General features: G+C 38.8%; 1 non-coding gene across 1 annotated transcript; it reads left to right on the forward strand.

The window, feature by feature from the left end:
* The first annotated feature begins 12,137 nt into the window (after positions 1 to 12,137).
* TRNAC-ACA lies at positions 12,138 to 12,210 on the forward strand. The gene has a single exon. It is a non-coding gene; the product is annotated as a tRNA-Cys (tRNA).
* The last annotated feature ends 2,584 nt before the right edge of the window (positions 12,211 to 14,794 follow it).

The raw sequence follows: 14,794 nt of genomic DNA on the forward strand, positions 1-14,794 counted from the left end.
GGATGCCTGTTCTCTCTTTTGGGATGGAGACAGTCACATCATTAAATATCCCTGTTCATGGTCTCTAGCAGTGATGGAACTGTTTCCCTCAATAAATACAGGATCCCATGGCACAGCTTAACTATCACCTGCAAAACTTCTGTGTTAGAATTGGGTTTCTTTCCTCCTATGATCCCACGTGCTTTTGTCATTAATCCCTTCTTCTGAAATATTTCTCAAGTTTGGAACTCTGCTGCTTTCACTTTATACTCATTTCCTCCCATCTCTCAGTGAATCACTCTTCTAAGAGCACTTCCTCTCCCTGCCAGAGGTCCAGGTCTTTGACTCTTGGTCTCTCTCTGCAGCTCAACCACCCAGGTTGTCTCCTGGCACCGTTATCAAAACAGTGCAGTTACGCTCATATCCAGAGCTAACGAAATTCTCCTTGTAAGCTCCTTCCCATTATTCCTCCACTTTCTGTGCTCCTCTGGCCTTATACAGCAGTCGCATGACTTTCTGGAGTGGCTCAGGATGCTCCTTGGACTCGTGCACTTCTGAATAGAGGAATTGTAAGAAGTCTTTTTCTCTGGTTGTGTGCCCCTCAAGGGGTATCTCAAAGTGTGGGTCTAGGGAAAAATGCCATTACCTAGGAAAGGGTTTCACTGGGTTTCACACCAGCTGAGAGTTGAATTTAATTATTCAAATATGTTTCTCTGTGACTTCACCAGCCTTTAGCCTCACATACAAGCCGAGAGCCTCATTCTTCATTGCATTTTGGATCTAAGATGTGAATACAAGGGAAGCTTCTCTAAAATCCCCACAGCAATTCAGAATTTAATGATTTGTAGTAAGGTTCTGGAGCCACCAGTCCCTGTTCTTTACAAATTCCACAACTTTTAAAGGTTCTTCCGCCTTGGGTTAAACCATCTCTGCTTCACTCTGCACTTCAGCCAGACCACTAGCCGAGGCAGCAGGGCGGCTCATCTTGCAGTTTCCTGTCTCTCATCCTTCGCTGTCTTGTATGCTGTCGTATGTCTATTATCTGAAAATTGTTTTCATTTTTATCTAGTTTTACAGTTATTTGGGGCAAGAGGAGAAATTTAGTTCCTGTTACTCCATCATGACTGGAAGCAGAAGTTCTGTTTTTTTTCCATATTAGCAAAAGAAGAAACAAGAGAAACTTAAAATTTACATCTGTATTTAATATTCATATTGAAACTGGCAGTTTCATTTAGTTCTTCTGTCACATGCTGCATCAGGGGTTATCTTGTGATAAAACTGTTGCTTATTGCAAAGCAGTTGGTAGGGGCCTTATTTCCTTTGCAGAGAATTGAAATTAATGTTTATAATTAAGCATATGAAGAGTTCCTGTTATCTAGTTTTAATGACAATGAATGGCCAAGTATTCTAAAAAACTCACCAAGACAAACCATATGTTGGAGATTTTTAAGGGCAAAAGAATAATAAGAAAATTGTTTTGTTGTCATGTCTGCACTAAACATGAACTCTTTATCAGCTCCATTATGAGGCTGAAACCTTGATGACCTAATCTAAAGTGATAAGTTACCAAAAAAGAAATTAAATTAATGAGTGTTCTAAAATATAAAATCGCACTTATTATTGTGAAAAAACAAACTGGATTGTGAATGGATTCCATGTTTGAGATATTAGCTAATAATACAGTGAAAGCTTCTTGATTAGCTAGATATTTAAAAGAGTACAACAGAAAGACCAACGAAACAGAACAAGAGCCCAGTAGCAAACCCATTATGCATAGAGGGTCATTTGATCTGTGACATAGATTGTAATGTGGTACTGTTGGGAAAAGAATATCTTTTAAATAAATGCTACTAGGTTAATTAGATATCTGCATGGAAATGGCCAAATCAGATCAGTTCAGTTCAGTCACTCAGTCATGTCCAATTCTCTGCAACCCATGGACTGCAACATGCCAGGCTTCCCTGTCCATTACCAATACCCGAAGCTTGCTCAAACTCATGTCCATTGAGTCAGTGATGCCATCCATCTCATCCTCTGTAGTTCCCCTTCTCCTCCTGCCTTCAATCTTTCCCAGCATCAGGGTCTTTTCCAGTGAGTTAGTTCTTTGCATCAGGTGGCCAAATCAGATCTCTATTACATAAAACACAACAATCAGTTCCAGCTGTATTATGGAGCTAATATTGAAATAAACAATAAAGCTTTTAGGAGAAAGCAGAAGAGAATACCCTGAAGACCTGAATAAAGGCAAAGAAATTTCTTCAAAAAGCTACAAAGAAGAGTTAAAAGAAAGAAAAGCTAACTACTATCCTCAAAGAAGATATTTTCTATATATGTTTGACAAAGGACTTATATAAAACACAGAAAATTTCCTATAAGTCAAAAGGTATCAACCCAGCAGAAAAATGGACCAAAACCTCAAACAGGATTTCATAAATCAGGATATCCAAAAGCTGATTAACATATAAAATGGTGCTCAAATTGATTAGTCATCAGAGAAAGGCAAACTAAAGTCACATATATAACAGAGTGGCTAATACAAAAAAGGCAGAAAATACCAAATTTAATAGGAAAGCATCTGAAAACTAATTTAATGATAGCATGGGTATAAATTGGTATAAATACTTTGAAAAAATTGCTCATCATTATCTATTAAATCTGAATATTTGCATACTCTGTTATCTATAAATTTCATTTTTGTATTCATGAAAAAGTATTAATGTTAAAAGATATTTTTATATAGTGGGAACATACTGAAACATACATGTAATAATCTTTATAGCAATATTGTTTATATTGACCCTAAATCAAAGTCTAAAAGTAAATTTAAAGAAAAATGTACAACAGTTCAAATGATTGATAAAGAACTTATTTAATAGAAATACTAAGGATAAGTTAAATTACGCCACAAATGTACAATCTGTTAACCTCAATAAGAATGCCAATAAAAATATCTATAGTAAGAAATTCATAAAATTAAGCTATTAACTTTGAATTCTAGCATTCTTTTGAAAGTCTGTGATGCATTTTATATTCTTGCTTTCTTCAAGTCAAGAGCTGAATAAACATGTATAAAACTTATCTCTAATAATGAACAAAACAGTAACTGTTTACACCGTAGCTATTTCAAAAGTAAGAAAGGAAGTAGAGAATTGTTTCTTACCCAAATTATTGGACCATTCCAGATAAGGCAGAGTAAAACCCAACCCCAAGGTCAATTTAAGTTCTAAAGGCCTCAGGATGAATCTATACAAATGTGGAATATGAGTAGAGTACGTATTTGTATCCACCATTTAGAAACTTCAAGCATATGTATACTTTGTTCTATTCCCTACTGAGTTATGAAAATAATGTATTTAAGGACCGCATTTCATGCACTTACTGAGTGTCCAGTTTTTTAGTGTATTCAACTGTGGTGCAGTCTGTGAAATGGACATAGGTGTATGTTCTTAGTAAGAAGTGCATAGATTAGAAATGGAAAGCTTTTGATATTATTGAATTTGGTGTTCAAATAGCCAAGGGAATCTTTCCATAATTCTTGGAATCTTTCCAAAAATTAGAGATTGATCATGAATACAAAAGTTATTTTCTTTTCTCATCCATTTCTTGTATATATGAAGCCATAAAGACTTGGTGTAAGCATTAATACATACTTTCTTCATAGTAAGGAAAGTAAAGACAATTGTCTTGGGAATAAAATCTCGGTATAGGTATAGATACAGGTTTTGTGTGATTTAGAATAAAATTTTTTCTTTTCTACTATGGTTTATTACAGGGTATTGAATATAGTTCCCTGTGCTGTACAGCAGGGCCTTGTTGATCCACTCTGCACATAAGAGCTTGCATCTGCTGGTCCCAAACTCTCAGTCCAGCCCTCTAACTTGGCAGCCACATGTTTATTCTCTTTGGTGAAAGTGACAGTGAGTGTTGATCGGTCGTGTTCGACACTTTGCGACCCCGTGAACTATAGCCCGCCAGGATCCTCTGTCCATGGAATTCTCCAGGCTAGAATCCTGGAGTGGGTAGCTTTCTCCTTTCAAGGGCATCTTCCCAACCCAGGGATTGCACTTTGCAGGCAGCTTCTTTACCATCTGAGCTTCCAGGGAAGCCCTTTACCCTGTAGAACATATTCTCTATGTTTGTGAATGTTTTTCTGCTTTGTAGATAAATTCATTTGTGTCACAGCTCAGATTCCACATATAAATAATATCATATGGTATTTGTCTTCCTGACTTACTTCACCTAGTATGATTATCTCTAGGTGCAAAATAGATTTTAATTTTTAATTTTTAAATTGTCACATTAAAATGCAGTTGTGGTGTTTTCAAAATACTGAACCATGAAAAGCTACAAATAAGACAAGTGTTTTACTTCCATCCCATATTTTTATGTAGACTTGGCCTCATTGTTTATTTTGAGATTCAAGATCCATCCTGGTATGTACACATATATATTTATATAAGGCTCTATGTGCATAAACACTTTAATATGGTGACTAATTATTCATAAAATTAAAAACGTTTTTAAAGTTTTCATGTAGTAATTCTTATTCATGACGTAATTTTCATTCTTCATCATGGGGGAAACTTTCTTATTTATACCTTGCAGTTGCCATGTAAGAAATCTAAATTTAATGTTATAGTTTAGTCTGTACCAATATTTCAAGATACAGTGTCATAATTGGTACAATGTATTGCTGTCACATTTCTAGACCGACACTTAGTCCCACACAGTTATGGCCAATTACAGTAAAACCTATTGAAACTCATCTTGCAATCTTCCATAAAGAAGGGGGATAATGAGGGAAGAAGACAGCCTATCCTCTGGTTCTTTGAAAATTTCCTTCCATCATTTAGTGGAGGAAAAATTAACTTAGCTTGTTGCCACCTGAGTGACCATCTAAGATTGAGTACAATTATTTTTTGATCCATTCTTTCAAACATTTATCATTAACATTTACTCTGGATTGTGTGTAAAGAAAGGTGAAAGATTTGAAAGATATGGGGAGGATAGCTGATGGTCTGCTGTGTACCTAGAGACAACGGAGTTCCCTAGCTCAGCAAGAGAGGAGCCAGTGACACAGGCCAGATAAAAGTACACAGAGGGTTTGAAGCAATTGGAGAGGAAGGCATGGTAGATGTTGTCCGGTGAGGAATAATTTCATCTTGATAGATGGCTTGTAATCATTCTCATTCAGTCATTAATTTCAGCTTTACTTCAGGCAGAGGATTAAAATGTTCACATACAGGGAACAACTTAATACCATTTACTTCATTTAGTTGCCCTCTCCCACTTCCCATGCCCAAGGAACATCTGATACAAACACTCATGTGAAAGCAGTTTTTTGTTGCCAATTGTTTTAGTTTTAATTTTTGACTGACCCTAGGAAGAGACCTGGAAAGATGAAAAAACGGAAGGAGTTAAGACAGCACAAGATCTTTTATCAAGTTGGCCAGTATTATAGGTGACTTGTGCTCAAGTCCAGACCTGAAGAGACTTAATTAAACATGACTCAGAGTAGCCTACCTGAAGATAGGAAGAAGAGCATTATCCTCCAGTTTCTGCCCCATTGGTCAAGGATAACCCTACTTCTTCAAACGACAACCTTCGAGGTTTTAGGTGACCCTGATATCAGAGTGACAGTGTCAGCAAAAACTCTGGGATAGAAAACAAGAGGTACGTGGTAAGAGCTTTGGGCACACCTGTGGCATGCCCAGTGTGTGGGTGAAGCCCACCATGAACTGGATGCTTCAGTAGCAGCCACAGCAAAAACCGGAGCTCAGACTGTGCACTGGTACACAAGAGGTGTCTAATGGAAACCTTAGATGTTGCACAAAAGAGCATTACCCTTAATAGTGCGCCTCTCTAGTGAACAGAAGCCTGCTAGACTACTGTTTGAACTTAATACAATGTTGTCAATGTGCGCGTTAGAGCGGAGGAAGCAATGGGGAGGGAACAAGCCCTGTTTCTACCTCACGGTTTTCCAAAAATGTGCCTTGTTATTTTCCAGAATGATTTCGAGACTAATTTAAATATCCAAACTGGGGTTCAGAATGTTGAATAAATAAGATTAGTGGCACGTGCCTTTGTTTTTCTAGAAATGTAGACATAATGCTGCATGCTAATGTTTAGAAATTATAATAAATTTCAAAACAGAAATGTTAAGCCAGTTATAATAAAAAAGCCTCATATCTAGTCTACCAGAATTTATTTTCAAATTTTAATAAGGGTATAAGGAATGTGCAGTGAACCAGAGACTCAGATTACAGAAATGCTAAACAGAGCATTTATAGTTCTGTGACATAAAAGGAGGCTAGGGACAAAGCAATCTCAGAGTCTAGGGAATGAAATCTTGACTTGTCTTTTAATCTTTATGCACACAACCGCAAAATGCAGGGCAAATGCCATCCTGGTACCATGGGAAACTGTCAATATTGATATTGCTTATAGATAAACGGAACTTACAATGGGAAAACAAACTAAGCAAACCAACTTAACTATGTCAAAGAAGTCCAATTAAATCATTTTTGAGAACTACTCTATGTGAATATTCACCATGCCTTTCATTAAATGTCATTAAATGTATATCAATATAATTATAAGTTATTTGAATTTTAAAATGATGTGTTTGTATTTAGTTTCTTGATCACCCTCTTTCAGATCACAACTTATAAAATGGCATTAGCTAACTTATAACCCAGCCTTCAACAGTATGTGAACCAAGAACTTCAGATGTTCAAGCTGGATTTAGAAAAGGCAGAAGAACCAGAGATCAAATTGTCAACATCCATTGGATCATAGAAAAAGCATAGGAATTCCAGAAAAGCATCTACTTGTGTTCATAGACTATGCTAAAACCTTTGACTGTGTGGATCACAGCATACAGTGGAAATTTTAAAGAGATGGGAATACCAGGCCACCTTACCTGCCTCCTGAGAAATCTGTATGCAGGTCAAGAGCCAACAGTTAGAACCAGATGTGAAACAACAGACTGGTTCCAAATTGGGAAGGGGTACATCAAGGTTGTATATGGTCACCCTGCTTATTTAACTTACATGCACAGTACATCATATGAAATGCTGGGCTGGATGAAGCACAAGCTAGAATCAAGATTGCCAGAAGAAATATCAATAACCTCAGATATGCAGATGATACCACCCTTATGGCAGAAAACAAAGAGGAACTAAAGAGCCTCTTGATGAAAGTGAAAGAGGAGAGTGAAAAATATGGCTTAAAACTTAACATTCAAAAAACAAAGTTCTAATGAGGTGGATGAAACTGGAGCCTATTATACAGAGTGAAGTAAGCCAGAAGGAAAAACACCAATACAGTATAATAACGCATATATATGGAATTTAGAAAGATGGTAACAATAACCCTGTGTACGAGACAGCAAAAGAGACACTGATGTATAGAACAGTCTTATTGACTCTATGGGAGAGGGAGAGGGTGGGAAGATTTGGGAGAGTGGCATTGAAACATGTAAAATATCATGTATGAAACGAGATTCCAGTCCAGGTTCGATGCACGATACTGGATGCTTGGGGCTGGTGCACTGGGACGACCCAGAGGGATGGTATGGGGAGGGAGGAGGGAGGAGGGTTCAGGATGGGGAACACGTGTATACCTGTGGCGGATTCATTTTGATATTTGGCAAAACTAATACAATTATGTAAAGTTTAAAAATAAAATAAAATTTAAAAAAAAACAAAAAACAAAACAAAGATCATGGCATCCAGTCCCATCTCTTCATGGCAAATATATGGGGAAACAATGGAAACTATGAGAGGCTTTATTTTCTTGAGCTCCAAAATCACTACAGATGGTGACTGCAGCTCTGAAATTAAAAGACGCTTGCTCCTTGGAAGAAAAGTTATGACCAACCTAGACAGTCTCTGCTATTAAAAAGTAATGACATTGCTTTGCTGACAAAGGTCTGTCTAGTCAAAGCTATGATTTTTCCAGTAATCATGTATGGATGTGAGAGTTGGACCATAAAGAAAGCTGAGTGCTGAAGAATTGATGCTTTTTTAATTGTGGTGTTGGAGAAGATTCTTGAGAGTCCCTTGGACTGCAAGGAGATCCAACCGGTCAATCCTATAGGAAATCAGTCCTGAATATTCATTGGAACAACTGATGCTGAAGCTCCAATACTTTGGCCACCTGATGCAAAGAGCTGACTCATTGGAAAAGACCCCGATGCTGGGAAAGATTGAAGGCAGGAGAAGAAGGGGATGACAGAGGACAAGATGGCTGGATGGCATCACTGAGCTCCAGGAAATGGTGAAGAACACGAAAGCCTGACATGCTGCAGTCCATGGGGTCGCAAAGAGTGGGAGACGACTGAGCGACTGAACAACAACTTATAACAGATCCTCAATAAACATATTTTTGAAATATTTATGGTGTCAAAGAAGTTGACATCTTCAAAAAATTACAGCAAGTATACATTTCATGGGTCCCAAAATGGACACAAAAATTAAATATAATGACCTCATAGCAAGAATTATTGTAATAATATTGATAATCATTGATATTATAGCAATACCAATGAATACTTAAGATTATCTGCTTTGTAAAAGCACAGCTATAAATGTAATCAATTTTCTCAACAAATGTAAGAGATAACTTTTTCTTTCATCCATTTTTCTAGGTGAGGAAGACCGCAGCACACTGAGGTTAAATATCTTGCCCACAGTCACGTAGCTAGTAAGAAGAGATCCAGAATTTGAAGCCAGGAAGTGTTGTGATTTTTTTCAGAATCTGTGATTTTTTTTTTCCCCATGATGTTAAAATGCTAGACTTCATAAGCCAATCAACCATTATGGAGTACATAATGAGAATCTTTCCAGTCATTTTAAGATATAAATCTTTCATTTAAATTGCTAAATTATCAAGGGCAAAAATAATTCTGTCAGGAGAGAAGAAATAAGAGAATAGAAAATGTAACATTCCATATTATTTACAACAAAGTATATCTTAGTTGAATTTACTGGGTGAAAAAGCATACCAATATTAAAAATGAGTTAGAGATATAAAATTTTGCAAATCAGTTAATATTTTCTTAGAGATTATTGTTTTAAAAGTAAGTATTATAATATTAAGAAGATTTGATGTTGACTTCACATTTTCCGATTTTAACATTTTAATTTACTGTAAGCAATATGCTTACAGGGGACATACTACATGCAGAGCACTGTTAGGTATGCTTTACAAATGTGAACTTAGTTCTAAAGGATCTTTTTGAAAATCAGCTTACTGATGAAAAACTGAGATAAAATGACTTGCCTCATGTCATGGCTAGCAAGTTTAGAGGCAGGATTCAAAATCTTGGAAGGCTTTCTTAGTGTCCATACTTTATCTTCCATGTTCTTTAAATAAGGATCTTGTATATAATAACAAATAAATCATAAAAAATAAAAATATTGAGTTTCTGTTTCCAGGAACAGTGAAAATTCTATCATATCTTTCTTAAATAAATAGTGCCATGCTTTTTATTGGATAGAATTTTATAGCATTTATATTCTATTTTTGAAGGCCTCATTTTACTCATTTTTTTTGTTTTTTCCTATGTTGTATGAATATAGCAAGTTATTTGGATGCAAAGAGCTTATTTTGAGACATAAAATAATTCCAGTAACCAATTTTCTAACAATTCTCCTTAATCTGCCTCAGCTAATAAATATTTTAAAATATAAGAAATACAGTGCTTTTGATATAGATTTTGGAGACAGGCTGGAATATTTGCTATGCCAGTGTGTACCACAGTAAAAACAAAATGAAATGAACAAGTAAACAAACAGAATCTCTTCGATATGATGTGAAAACAGCCAAGGAAGACTGTTCGCTTTGGTTAAATCAATGCAGTGTGAAGTCTGTGTAAATTTGTTGTAAGCATTATGACAGATGGGAGAGAACTCATTTAAATTTCAAAAACTCTTGCCTTGCAAAGGAATTTTCTTAGGATAATTTGTATTCATATCTAAAAGCAGGAGCCTCAAGACTAAGCATTGCGATTGCCTTTTATAATACAGGTTACGGGAGCTCCTTTTCTTTATTTTTCTGAGTCATCCTCTTCTTTGAACTATTATTCAGGAGATGGTGTTGCTTTTTGTCCCTTGTGGGATTTCTTCGTTGGGCTGACGATAAAAAGTTGCCAGTTCCTTTCATGCTCATTATCACGTTCATTGTTCTCCTTGTGTGTGCTTGGTCACTCAGTCATGTCTGACTCTTTGCGACTCCATGACTATAGCCCGCCAGGCTCCTCTGTCCATGGGGATTCTCCAGGCAAGAACCCTGGAGTGGGTTGCCATGCCCTCCTCAAGGGGATCTTCCCAACCCAGAGACTGAACCCAGGTCTCCCGTATTACAGGTGGATTCTCTACTGACTTGGGTGCTTTTTGGATGATGTCCTGTCCTGTAGAGAGCCGCTAACTCCGTCAGATTTATTCAGGTATCTGAATTGTATAACAATGTTCTAATCTTGGACTGCAAGGAGATCCAACCAGTCCATTCTAAAGGAGATCAGTCCTGGGTGTTCATTGGAAGGACTGATGCTAAAGCTGAAACTCCAGTACTTTGGCCACCTGATGCTAAGAGTTGACTCATTGGAAAAGACTCTGTTGCTGGGAGGGATTGGGGGCAGGAGGAGAAGGGGATGACAGAGGATGAGATGGCTGGATGGCATCACCTACTTGATGGACATGAGTTTGAGTGAACTCCAGGAGTTGGTGATGGACAGGGAGGCCTGGCATGCTGTGAGTCACGGGGTCTCAAAGAGTCGGACACGACTGAGCAACTGAACTGAATTGAACGATTGTTTTCATCATAGAAGTGGTAAATTAGACCAGATGTAATGACAGAGACCCGAATTCAGTCCCTAGGTCAGGAAAATCCCCTGGAGGAGGAAATGGCAACCCACTCCAGTATTCTTGCCTGGAGAATTCCATGGACAGAGGAGGCTGGCGGGCTACAGGCCATAGGGTTGCAAAGAGTCGGACACAACTGGGAGACTAACACACATGGTAAATTGAAGAGTTTACCTTTAAGTCACCAAGGCTTGAGTACATATTTTTAAATAGGTCATTGCTACAGATCACAAAGCCTGTCTTCTATTTGTGTTACATATCCCTAGAGGGGAGTGTGAGCACCAAGGGACAACCATGTAAAGAAGCAAGAGGGTAGCCATGTGCAAGTCAAGAAGAGAAGCTTCAGGAAAAACCAGACCTTCTGACACCCTGAGCTTGGGCTTCAGCCTCCAGAACTGTAAAAACTAAATTTCTGTTGTTTGAGCCACCCAGTCCATTCAGTGTGGTGTTTTAATATGGCAGCTCTAACAAACAGTCCTGAATCAGTTTTCTACTGCCTCACTAACACATTAACACAAATCCAGTGGCTTTAAAAGAATGCAAATGCATTTTTTTTTTACAGTTCTCTAGTTTCCACAGATCTTACTGTTCTAATTGTAAGTTGTCAATGAGCTGCCTTACTTTCTCAACAGTTTAAGGGAAAAATCTATGTTCTTGCCTTTCGCAGCCTCTAGAGGACACTCACAGAGTTTAGCCTATGGCCTTTTTTCCTTCATCATCAAAACCAGAAACTGTATCTCTTTGGCCTTTCTTCCATCATCACTTCCTCTGACCTTCTTCTGCCTCCCTCCTCTACTTTTGTGGATCCTGGTTATTACCTTGGACCCACTCAGATAAATCCAGAACAATCTCCTTATTTTGTCAGCTGATGATCAACCTTAAATCCATGTGCAGACTCAATTCTCCTTTGCCTTGAAACATAACATTCTTCTGGGAATTAGGATGTGGATAGCTTTCTGGGGGAGAGGATTTTCTGCCGACCATAGTCTTATCACCGGGCCTTGTTTATTCTTAAAAAGTAGGGTTCTGGGGTTTTTTTTTTGTTTTTTTACTATCACTGTTCTGGAAATGGGTATGACATTGAAACCTCCACAATAGTGAGGGTTAGGTTATTGCCTAGCAGACCCAGACATTTTCTGCTTATATAGGTCAAGTAGCCCTTTAAGAGGCTACTCAACATTCCCAGGTCATAAGTATTTATTTCATTTCTAGACATTTAGCATGAAGAACTAACTCTTTCCTTTCACAAATATCCTGCTGGGCTACCCATTTGTCACACCTTATCAGGAGCCTTCCCTGGTGGCTCAGGTGGTAAAGTGTCTGCCTACAATGCAGAAGACCCAGGTTCGATCCCTGGGTCAGGAAGATGCTCTGGAGAAGGAAAAAGCAACCCACTCCAGTACTTTTGCCTGGAAAATCCCATGGATGGAGGAGCGTGGTGGGCTACAGTCCATGGGGTCGCAAAGAGTCAGACATGACTGAGCAACTTCACTTCACATCAGAAGCCAGAGATCAAGAGAGTTATGTGTTCCATAACTCTCAGTCCAAAACGTAGAAGGGTAGAGAAAGTGGCGGAGAAGGCACTGGCACCCCACTCCAGTACTCTTGCCTGGAAAATCCCATGGACGGAGGAGCCTGGTAGGCTGTAGTCCATGCGGTCGCTAAGAGTCGGACACGACTGAGCAACTTCACTTTCACTTCTCACTTTCATGCATTGGAGAAGGAAATGGCAACCCACTCCAGTGTTCTTGCCTGGAGAATCCCAGGGACGGGGAAGCCTGGTGGGCTACCGTTTATGGGGTCGCACAGAGTCGGACACGACTGAAGCGACTTAGCAGCAGCAGCAGCAGAGAAAGTGGAGAGTGAATCTGGAGTAGTAAATAAGAAAATTTTAAGCTCACCAAGTCTCACCATCGAATCCATCATCAACGCCCACTAAATTCGCCTTTTAATATCTCCCTACTTCTCCCCTTTACCACTGACACCCTCCAAGTCAGATGGTTTCATCAATTTTCCCTGACACCACTGTAATAATTTCCTAACCAGTCAACTTGTGGTCAACCACACTTCCCCACCTCCACATGACAGTCAACTTTTAAAATTGAAATATGTCTCATTCATCCCATTTCCAAAGCACTCATGTCTTTCTGCTGCTCTGAAGATAAACTCCTCAATCCGTGGCTTCCTACCTACAGCTCAGCTTTAGCTGAAACCTTGCTTCCCACATCTGAAATTTTTACCGTAGCCACATTGGCCTCACTCTGGTCGTTGATGTTCTCGTGTTCCTGTCTTTTTTCAGGCATTTGGATGCATTGTTTTCTCCACCCCCTGTGTTCTTTCTCCCTTTTCAGCAATTCAGTTTCCATTCCCTCTTTGGATGGTAAGTGTTCCTTTCTGAGTTGTCAGATTATGTAGACATCCACTATTGTTTTTTGCCTCCCTACACTCTTTACTGTCTTTTCTGTGTCCCGCGGAAGGTTCCAGGAACTACATTGCTCAGAATCACCTTTCCCATGTGATTCTTGGTGAGAGTTGGCTAAGGAGTAGTGCTTTCAAGAGAGTTGGAAGTCAAAAAGAGGGAGCTCTTTATTCTCTGAAATCGAATGCAGGGAGATCAAACAGCAAAGACAGAGCTTGGCTTTGATGCCTTTTGGAAACTATCAGTAGCTTCTGAAGACGTTATGGGAGAGAACGGAGATGTGTAGATGAGTAGATGAGTAATTATGTGTGTTCATGGAAGCTAAGGGTCCAAGTGGAAAGAACATCATAGAATATAGGTTCTAGAACATACTCTGTCACTGACCAAGTGACCCTAGATAAATTTTTTGAAGAGTTTTTATTCTCTCATTTTCAAAGAGGTTTTTGTTGTTGTTGTTGTTGTTGTTTTTCTTAGCCATGAGTAGGAAAAACTACGGCACATGTGAAGTTGCTATAACGTGAGTGATACTCAGTTTACCTCAGTTCCCTTAGCTGTGGTAGAAGGGTCCATTCTGCTTTTGAGCCCCTAGGCTGACATCTCATAATGATTCCAGGAGATTTCTGGATAAGAATTTGTTTAATGAGGTAATTGCCTAGTGGTCCAGTAGTTATGACTGCTTAGGGTCTAGGTTTGATACCTGGTCTGGAACTGAATTCCTGCTTTATGAAGTTTGTTCAGGCTTACATAAATTGACATTTTTACCACTTTAAAGCTTATTTAAACTAGATGAGTCTGTCACTCTAGTTTTGAAACCAAACTTCCCTAAACTCAGGGCATTCATGTTTTAAAAATATTACTTAAAAATGAGCTCACATTCATTTTTTTCTTAACTGGCATTTTGTGTCTCCTTAATAAGACACGAGTCATGAGGAAGGGGTGATTTGCTAATATTGCTTGAGGGTAACTGGTCACTAGGATTTTGTGCATACTTTATCCTCCGCACCCCCACTATCTACCACCTCCCTAACTATCCAAGGAATCCATGACTTTTAGGGCCTGGCACACACTTCATTGATTTGTCGTATGTCTTTTGTTGAAAACTGGAGTTGGTCAAGACAGGTTTAGGAACTGAGGTAAATGGGCATATGGGTATGAAATTTTATGATTCCCTGGCTAGGAGTTGGGCTGTGTTTAATACTTGCTGGAGCTAAGCTGTCAGAGGCTAAAATTTCTTCCAGTGTCCTTGTTTTTTGTCTCCTCTAGTTTTGGGATTTCCCTACAAACTTCCCTGAAAAAAGAGAACTTTTCAGGGCCGGTCAGCTGTGAAAGTAAAAAAGTGACAGTGTTAGTCACTCAGTCGTGTCCGACTCTGTGAGACTCCATGTACTGTAGCCCACCAGGCTCCTCTGTCCTTGGGATTTCCCAGGCAAGGATACTGGACTGCGTTGTTGTCATTCCCTTCTCGCTGGAAGCCACCAGGGAAGCCCTTTGCCCTGGAGAAGAAGCCTTTATTATGGAAAATGCTTGGGGG

This window comes from Bison bison, unplaced genomic scaffold, assembly GCF_000754665.1.
Source record: "Bison bison bison isolate TAMUID 2011002044 unplaced genomic scaffold, Bison_UMD1.0 scf7180017864386, whole genome shotgun sequence".
Classification (NCBI taxonomy): Eukaryota; Metazoa; Chordata; class Mammalia; order Artiodactyla; family Bovidae; genus Bison; species Bison bison.